At 53.9% G+C, this 8,123-nt stretch overlaps 1 long non-coding RNA gene across 1 annotated transcript; it reads right to left on the bottom strand.

Moving 5' to 3' along the window:
• Window positions 1-930: 930 nt before the first annotated feature.
• Window positions 931-7,865, bottom strand: LOC142823390 (uncharacterized). Its single transcript, XR_012898610.2, has 2 exons — window positions 4,686-7,865; window positions 931-3,658 (listed from the first exon to the last, which is right to left on the bottom strand). It is a non-coding gene; the product is annotated as an uncharacterized LOC142823390 (long non-coding RNA).
• Between the last annotated feature and the right edge of the window lie 258 nt (window positions 7,866-8,123).

Raw genomic sequence — 8,123 nt, 5'->3', positions numbered from 1 at the left:
CTCAGCATCCGGCTGCCCCAGGGCCCTGGCTGGGCCTGGCTTTGGGGGGGGAGGGGAAGCCCCGTCTGTGCTCTTGAGCACCCCACTGCCCTCGCCAGCCTTGCTTCCAGCAGCCAGTTCTCCCCTCTTCTTCCCGATCTCCCCCAGCCAGCCCCGCTGCACCTAACCCCCCCAACCCTGCTTTCCACTGGCTGCACTGCCCCACACCCTCTGCCCCTTCTCCCGGCCAGCCCTGCCTCCCTCCCGGCCCAGCCCCCACCCTCATCTGAGATCAAGTGTGTCCGGTATTTTTTTTTAACTCACCTGGTAACTCTACTCCCATTGCTGGGTGGGAGCCCGGGCGGGGTCATTTCCGCAGGGCCCCCGGCCTGGCATCTGCCGGTGTCTGTTCTAGGGGCCCGTTGCCCAGCGGGGTCCCTCACCTCCGGCACAGCAGCAGTGGGCAGAGGAGTCAGGCCCCCCCCGGCCAGCCGGCTGGTGTCCTTGGCCGGGCACCCGAGGGACCGGGCCAGCTGGGTCCCAAGCTCCCTGGGGGGGCTGAGCTCAGGCCCGGCTCTGACTCTGTCCTCCCCAGGGGTCACTCCCAGGCCGCGGCCCTGCTGCTGCCGGCCCTGCAGCCTGCGGGAGCCGTCTGCTCATCCCGGAGTCAGGGGGCCGGCTCAGATGACACTCACCTCCAATGCCGGGTGCGGGGGGGCAATTACAACCGGGCTCTGCTGCTCCCTGGGGCCTTGGCGCTCCCTTGGGACACTCTGGGCACGATGCAGGAGCTGACGCGCTGCGGGGGAGAGAGGTGGGGCAGTCCGCAGGGCCCCTGGCCTGGCATCTGCCGGTTTCTCTGCTCCTGGGGCCCATTGCCCAGCGGGGTCCCTCACCTCCGGCACAGCAGCAGTGGGCAGAGGGGTGTCAAAGTCAGACAGGACTCACAGATTTGTCAGACCACTCTGTTTATTTAGCAAAGCTGCTCTGTTAAATTAACCCAGAAAATGTGAGTGCCAGACAAGGTTCAAGCCCCTTGATTTATACAGTCAAAAGAAAGTCAAAATTAACAGGATTAAAAGAGGGGCAAAACTTCACATAATTAGTGTGAGGCAAGTCAAGTATCTTCATTTCCACATCAAGCACACAGCAATCTCCTGTCCATATCTACTTGGTTATCTCACTTGCTTTCTCCCTAACACCTAATGTTCCTTTTCCTATTAACTCTGGCTAGCACTCTGGAATCTGCATACCTACAAACAACATTAACATACGGTTCTTCTTCCTGTTCAGAGACAAACAGTATTCCTTCAACTTATTCAATTATTACAGCATAATTCATCTTTCTCTTACAGTATCATTCTTTCTACTTTCACAATCCCTCCTTTTGGTCAAGCCACGCATATAACCAACAATTACTGGGTTCCATAGATTAACCGTTCTTTGTCTCTCTGTTCATCAGTGATATTTAAAATCATCAGATTAGCACTCTGGTGAGGGGTAGCTAGCTGTGTGACATGTCTTGCACAGTTTTGGATACAACAGGAGATTAACTGAAAACATACAAAAATCATTAAGATCCCAAATAGAATAGTCAGGGCTCTCTGAAACAACCAGTTTCCTATGCCAGAGAAATTGGACAAGTTACTCAGCCATTTCCACAGGGAACTTGGCTCTTCGTTGGGAAGGTATGCAATCTGTTCCAAGTGGCTAGCACGGTCTATTACATCATTGGTGTTGTCAGGTATATATACACAACATTCTTTGCCAATGAGAGCACAGGTCCTTCCTTTTGCTGCCAGCACTATATCCAATGCCTGACGGTTTTGGAGGGCCACCTGTCGGATCGCTCCTGTTTCTTTGGCCAGGGCCAAACTTTCTCCAGTTTCATTTGCCATGATGTCAACTACTGCTTGTAACCTCAGAAGCCTTTTTGCATGATGTATTACTCCCCCAAATGGGATAAAGGAACCACTTCCCAAAATAGCCTCTTCCCAAGTTAAGGGGCTTTTGTGATTCACATACCATTGGGCATCTGACAAGTCCCTTCTTTTTCGCCTAAAATTACTGAGTCGTTGTCGTGGGAAGGACTCTAACACTCGGAATTGTGGAAAAAGCTGGGCGGGATAACAGATACCTGACCAGTTAACTGGTAACGCGGTATAGGCTTTTGTCCCGCAGACCCACTGATGCCCTATCAAAGCTGGGAAGGGTTGGTTGCACCCCTTTGCCATATAGGTGTCTACAAAGAAGGAGTAATATCCCCTGAAGGGCACACGGTGATTCTCCTTACGGGGAGTGGTGTTACTTGCATGGCATTGAAAGATTGTACTGTTCTCACTAGGGTGGCTGTAGGGGGAGCATGAGAGTGATTTCCCTGTTTGATCCCAGGTTGAGAAAAAATTCATATCCCCATACCCAGTTCGTCATTCTCCAATCTTGTTTGAATAATCCCACACACCATTGGTTACAATATGCTGGAGACAACTGCTCCTCCCCAGATTCAGCCCCGTCCCATTACACACCCAACACCAGTGACCTTTTCCTCCTCCACACTTATCCATTTAGATACATTTATTCCCACTGCTTCCCAAGTGTCATTACTGTTCCATGTCTTGTTAAATGGATGAGGTCCTCTGGTGAGGCCTGGGGAATTAAGTGGGATTGCCAAGACAGGAACCAGCTTGTGAGTGGGCTGGGATGTAGCTGCAGACCCAGCAATTAGAGATATTAAGGGTCTGAGCGATCCATACTTGCTGGTGGAGAAAAGAATTGTCATTGTCATTGTGGATTCCCCAGACCTTAAGACACCAGTGGCCGAGGAACAGGCCCCACAAGAGGCACATGCTGGAGGCAAGACCCTTTCGGTTCTGACAACCTCAGCTGAGGGAACCGCAGTCACGGTTTTATGTCCACCAGGCAGCAGGCGCTAGGCTCACTACTGCTTCTTCTTGGGCCTTGTTTTTGGTCATCGTCTGCTTCAGGCAATCCTTACGTGAACGTAGGTGGTAAGGTATTGCAGGCTGTTCCTCTACGTCTTCTTCTGGAGTCAAAATTGACTCTGCGTGGTCCTGAGGCAATGACTGGTCTGCTGGGGGTGGTGCCTTCTTACACTGCGAAGCATGTATCCATGGTGCTTAACAGCTGTCTGGGTAATGAGCAGCACCTGATGCAGGCCCTTCCACCGGGGTTCCAAGGCGAGTTTGATGGTGATGTCGTACGTAGACCTAATCACCTGTCTCGAGAGCGTGGCAGGCATCAGAGGTGGGTTCCGTCAGCCAGGCAGCTTGAACCTGTGAATGGAAGTGACTTACAGCTTGCATTAGTCCCTTGCAGTACTGAAGGAGTGTACTTTGAGTCAAGTTCAAGTCTGAGACTGGAGTAATGGTAGCCATTGTTCTCAATTTCAAAAGGACTTAATTTATGTCTTTGGGATGGGGTGGATTGAATTTCCATAAGGGCCAACGATAAGGGCGCTGGCCAGCTTAACCCTGTAGAGTCACAAAATTTTTTTGCAAGCTTATTTTTTGCACACCATTTCGTTTTTCAACTGCACCTGTGCTCTGTGGGTCGTAGGGGCAGTGCAGCAGGTGCATGACATGTAATACACGATCCAGGTGCTGAACAAGTTGTCCGGTAAAATGTGTACCCCGGTCACTGGACAGAGTGGCAGGAATTCCTTTGGCAGGCATAATATGATTTAACAAACATTTGGCAACAGACAGTGAATCAGCTTTGCGACAAGGAAAGGCTTCAATCCAACCCGAAAATAAACATACCATAACCAAAATGACTTGCTTGGGGCAGGCCCCAGAACCCTTGAGCTACCTTTACAGGTTTGCCAACATTGTAGCTTTGGCAAGTGGTACAGGAGGCACAGTGGCGGGCTGCAAAACAGCTGAAATGTGGGGCTCACCATCCTGCCTTAGTTACAGCAGAGAGCATCCCCTCCTTTCCGACATGCGAAACACCGTGAAGCAGGGCGGCCAGAGATGGGTAGAGTGAAAAGGGGGCCACAAAGGCACCAGTAGGCGAGCGCCAAAGGGAATCGGGGTATAGAGAGCAACCCTGGGCGACCCAGGAGTCTTTTTCTGCTTCTGGGGCAGAGTCTTGGAGCAGGGTGAGGTCAGAAAGGGACGGCGGTGGTACAGAAACAGAAAGGGAACAGAGAAACGCACCTGGGGAAGGTTCTATGGCAGCATTACCCTTAGCAACATCAGTATCTGCTGTGGAGTGGCCAGGGCACTTAACAATAGCTAATGCAGATGGGAGTAAAACTGCATACAGGAGAGCAGCAATGTAGGGCCCATTCTTGATAGGGGTACCAGCAGAGGTAAGGAAACCCCGAGCTTGCCAGAGGGTGCCAAAGTCATGTACAACCCCAAAAGCATAACGAGAATCAGTATAAATGGTGGCGGAGCGCCCCTCAGCCAGAAAGCAAGCGCGGGTTAGGGCAACTAGTTCAGCGACTTGCGCTGTCACAGAAGGTAACGGCGGAGCTTCTAGGGTTTCAGAGAGTGATACCCCAGCATATCCTGCAAGGAGACGACCTTGTCTATCTCGAAAGCAGGAACTGTCAGTCTCTAATCTTAAACTATCCAGCTACAGTAATTAAATAACAGTGATAACTACAAACTCTTATGTACTACCGAAAAACAACTACAACACTAAGCTTATACAACAAGAAAAAATCAAAACATACATACCAACTTACACAGCACACGGAACATTTCACAGATATCGGTTTGGTTGCGAAGGCCTTGGTTACGCCCGAGAGTCGGGGGAGGTGGCTGGTCGGTTGATCAGGCCGGCAGCGCTTTGAAGTATACGAGAAGGCACACGCACGGTGGTATGTGTGTTGCGAAGACCTCCTAGAGCAAACTGTGCCATGGGTATTTATCCCCAAATCTGCACATCACTTCCCTGTGCTTGCATATTACCATATATGGCCCAATGGTCACCAAGTGGGGGGGTCTGTGTCCCAGGGGTTGGGCCGAAACTGTGCAGGTTTCATGCGACCAGGTAAGCCCCGCAGTTCTCATGCCAAGGTGACGGGTGGGAGAGTCTGAGGCTATTTTCCCCTTTTCACACCTTCCCTTTTTCTAAAGGCAATGGTATGCAGGAAGGGTGCAGCCGGTTTCTCTCAAGGAGTACTGCAGCCCACTATAGCGGCCTGGCCAAACTTTCTTACTGGGGGAGCAGTTTCTTTTCTCTAACACCTGTGTCTTTTATCCCCCTGGTCCGAGGTCGTCTTCCAGGGGTTCCAGGGTTATCAGCAGGGTCTCAGCTGTGTTCCACTTTTCCAGGAGTTTTACGTGGAAGATTTTCCGGTTCCTCAGTCGGCCGGACAGGCGGATCTTGTAGTCTACGGTCCCAACGCAGCGTAGGACCTCAAACACGCCCTGCCACTGGGCCGTCAGCTTGGAGCCGGGAGTCGGGAGGAGAAGTAACACCCGGTCGCCCGGTTGGAATTCCCTCATCCAAGCTCTTTGGTCGTAATATCGTGCCTGTCTTTCTTGGCCCCGCAGGAGGTTCGCCCGGGCGAACTCACGGGTTCGCTTCAGCCTCTCTCTCAGCCGAAGTATGTACTGAGCCGTCCCGCGGCCTGCGGTGTCTTGTTCCTCCTACTCCTCCTTGAGCAGGTCCAGGATTCCTTGGGGTTGTCGGCCGTACAGCAGCTCAAAGGGCGAGAATCCCATGGTTGATTGTGGAACCTCGCGGACGGCGAATAGCAGAGCTGGGAGGAGGTCATCCCACCCCCGAGGGTGCTCTCTCGCGAACCTCTGAAGCATCTCTTTCAGGGGCTGGTTGAAGCGTTCATCCAGACTGTCGGTCTGAGGGTGGTATACCGACGTGCGAATCTGCTTGATTCTCAGCATCTGGCACAATTCTTTCATCAGTCTAGCTGTCACGTTGGTTCCCTGGTCTGTCAAGATCTCTTTTGGTAGGCCCACCGGAGATAAAATTTTCACCAGTTCTCTGGTGAGGGTAGGGGCCTTCATGTTCTGCAGGGCCACGGCCTCGGGATACCGGGTCGCATAATCAATTACTACCACGATGTACTGGTGCCAGGCGCGCGAGGCGTCCAGTGGGCCCATCAGATCGAGCGCTATGCGCTCAAATGGGACGTCCACGACCAGGAGGGGGATGAGGGGCACCCGGGCCACGCCCGCTGGTGCCGCTCTTTGACATTCCGGACAGGAGGCGCAAAAGTCGCGTACCTCCCGATAAATCCCGGGCCAGAAGAACCTTTGGACTATCCTTGCCAAGGTCTTCTCCCGCCCCAAATGCCCAGCCCAGAGGTTCACGTGGGCGAGGGAGAGCACCCCCTTCCACAGCCGTAAGGGGACCACGAGCTGTTGTTTCTCCTCGGCCCTTTTCCCAGGTCACCCGGTACAGGCGGTCGTTATGTACCTGAAAGTATGGCCCTTGTAACGGCCCCTGGGGTTGGGCCCCGTCTCCATCCTCGACCACCATCTGGTCCCAGGCGTTCCGCAGCGTGGGGTGTTCTCTTTGTTCCCGTACGAAGTCCGCGCTCCGTCCAATCTCGATCTGTCCGTCCATCTCAGGTCTCTCACCCCGTGGAGATCGGGCACTGCCGTCTTGGGGCGCTCCTCCCTCTGGAGACAGAAACCCTTCAGCGGCCGAGCCGCCCCGCGGCTCTTCCTCCCTCTGGACCTCTCCGCGCTGATGGAGTAACCGCCGGAATCCTGGCCAGTCCCACCCTATCACCAACGGGTAGGGCAGGGTGGGGACCTTCCCCACTCTCCACCGTTGTTCCCTTTGCCCATCTGCCAGTCATACTAACGCGGAAGGATACGCCCGGACTTCTCCGTGAACATAGCGCATCATTACAGGGACTCCCTCTCATCGTCCGGCTGGGACGAACTCTTCCCGCACCAAGGTCACGGCGGAGCCCGAGTCTACTAGGGCCCGCACCCTCCTTCCTTCCACGGCCATTGTGGCCATCACGGGGGCCCCCGGCGTTGGTACTAGCTGGGGTTCTCGACCCCCGCCTGGCTGGCCCAGGGTGCAGTCCATCAAGGGGCAGTCCCTCTTATAGTGTCCCTCCTGACCGCATTGAAAACAGGCCCCTCGGGTTGGTGCCCTTCTCTCTCTGGCGCCTTCTTCGGGGTTGGCCTCCACCTCCACCCCCTCGGCCGGCCGCGCAGGCCACACCGGGGTCAACTTGCGTGTGGGGCCCAATCCGCTCCCAGGGCGCTCTTGCCGCCCGCCTCCTCTCGGACCCCCCCCCCCGGGGCGCGGCTCTCCTACCTTTGGTTCCGTGCGTATCAGCCTGGGGCGACTGCCCTCACCTTCCTCCACAGCCATATAGGCCTCCATCAGGTATACGGCCTCGTTGACGGTTGTGGGCTGGTTCTGCTTTACCCATTTCTGGCCCTCCCGTAACAGGATGTTGATAAACTGTTCGAGGATTATAATCTCCATCACTTGGCTGTTTAGAAGCTGTAGAAACCATTTTCATGTTTAGCTAGAAGCCATCTTGTATATCAGAAACCATTTCAGCTTTTCTCTCAAGCACGTAGACCAGAGTGAACTTTCTGTCACCCCGTGAGAAGAGGCCTACAGGATGGGCTATTGGTATGTGTTAATTAGGCTAGTTGGGACAGGAGATGTACTCCCTCGCACCTGTCCGCCATCTTGTTGATAAGGTTTGGTTTTTCCAAATTTAATTGAGGATTTCTGTAATTGGATGCCCTGACGTCAGACTGTTTGGCTAAGGGTATAAAGATACTAGGATTGATTGTATTAGCAGCCTTACTGGATCTGGCTCTGCTGTGACCACGTTTGGCTCATGCTGTGCTTTATTAATTAATAAAGCTGTTTGTTAGCTGCCTAAACACAGAGGAGCGTGTTTTTGCTTCGACAGCTGGCCGTCTTTTGGTCAGGCTCTATCCACTTCCTCGCCCACTCCCGCAGCCTCTGGGTCACCGCTCTTGGTCGTTCCTGTGGCCCGAACCGCTCCTGTCGGAAGCGCTGCCGGCAGGTGTCCGGGATAACTCCCAGCTGGTCCAACACCGCCTCCTTCATTTTAAAAAAGTGCAGGGCGTCTTTGGCCGACAGGCTCCAGTAGGCGAGTTGGGCCGGGCCGGTGAGGTATGGGGCGAGTAGGGTGGCCCACT

The sequence above is a fragment of the Pelodiscus sinensis genome, chromosome 18 (genome assembly GCF_052426305.1).
Source record: "Pelodiscus sinensis isolate ZL-2025 chromosome 18, ASM5242630v1, whole genome shotgun sequence".
Lineage (NCBI taxonomy): Eukaryota > Metazoa > Chordata > Testudines > Trionychidae > Pelodiscus > Pelodiscus sinensis.
The sequence above is the reverse complement of the archived record's forward strand: the minus strand, read 5'-3'. Positions and strand labels throughout refer to the sequence as shown.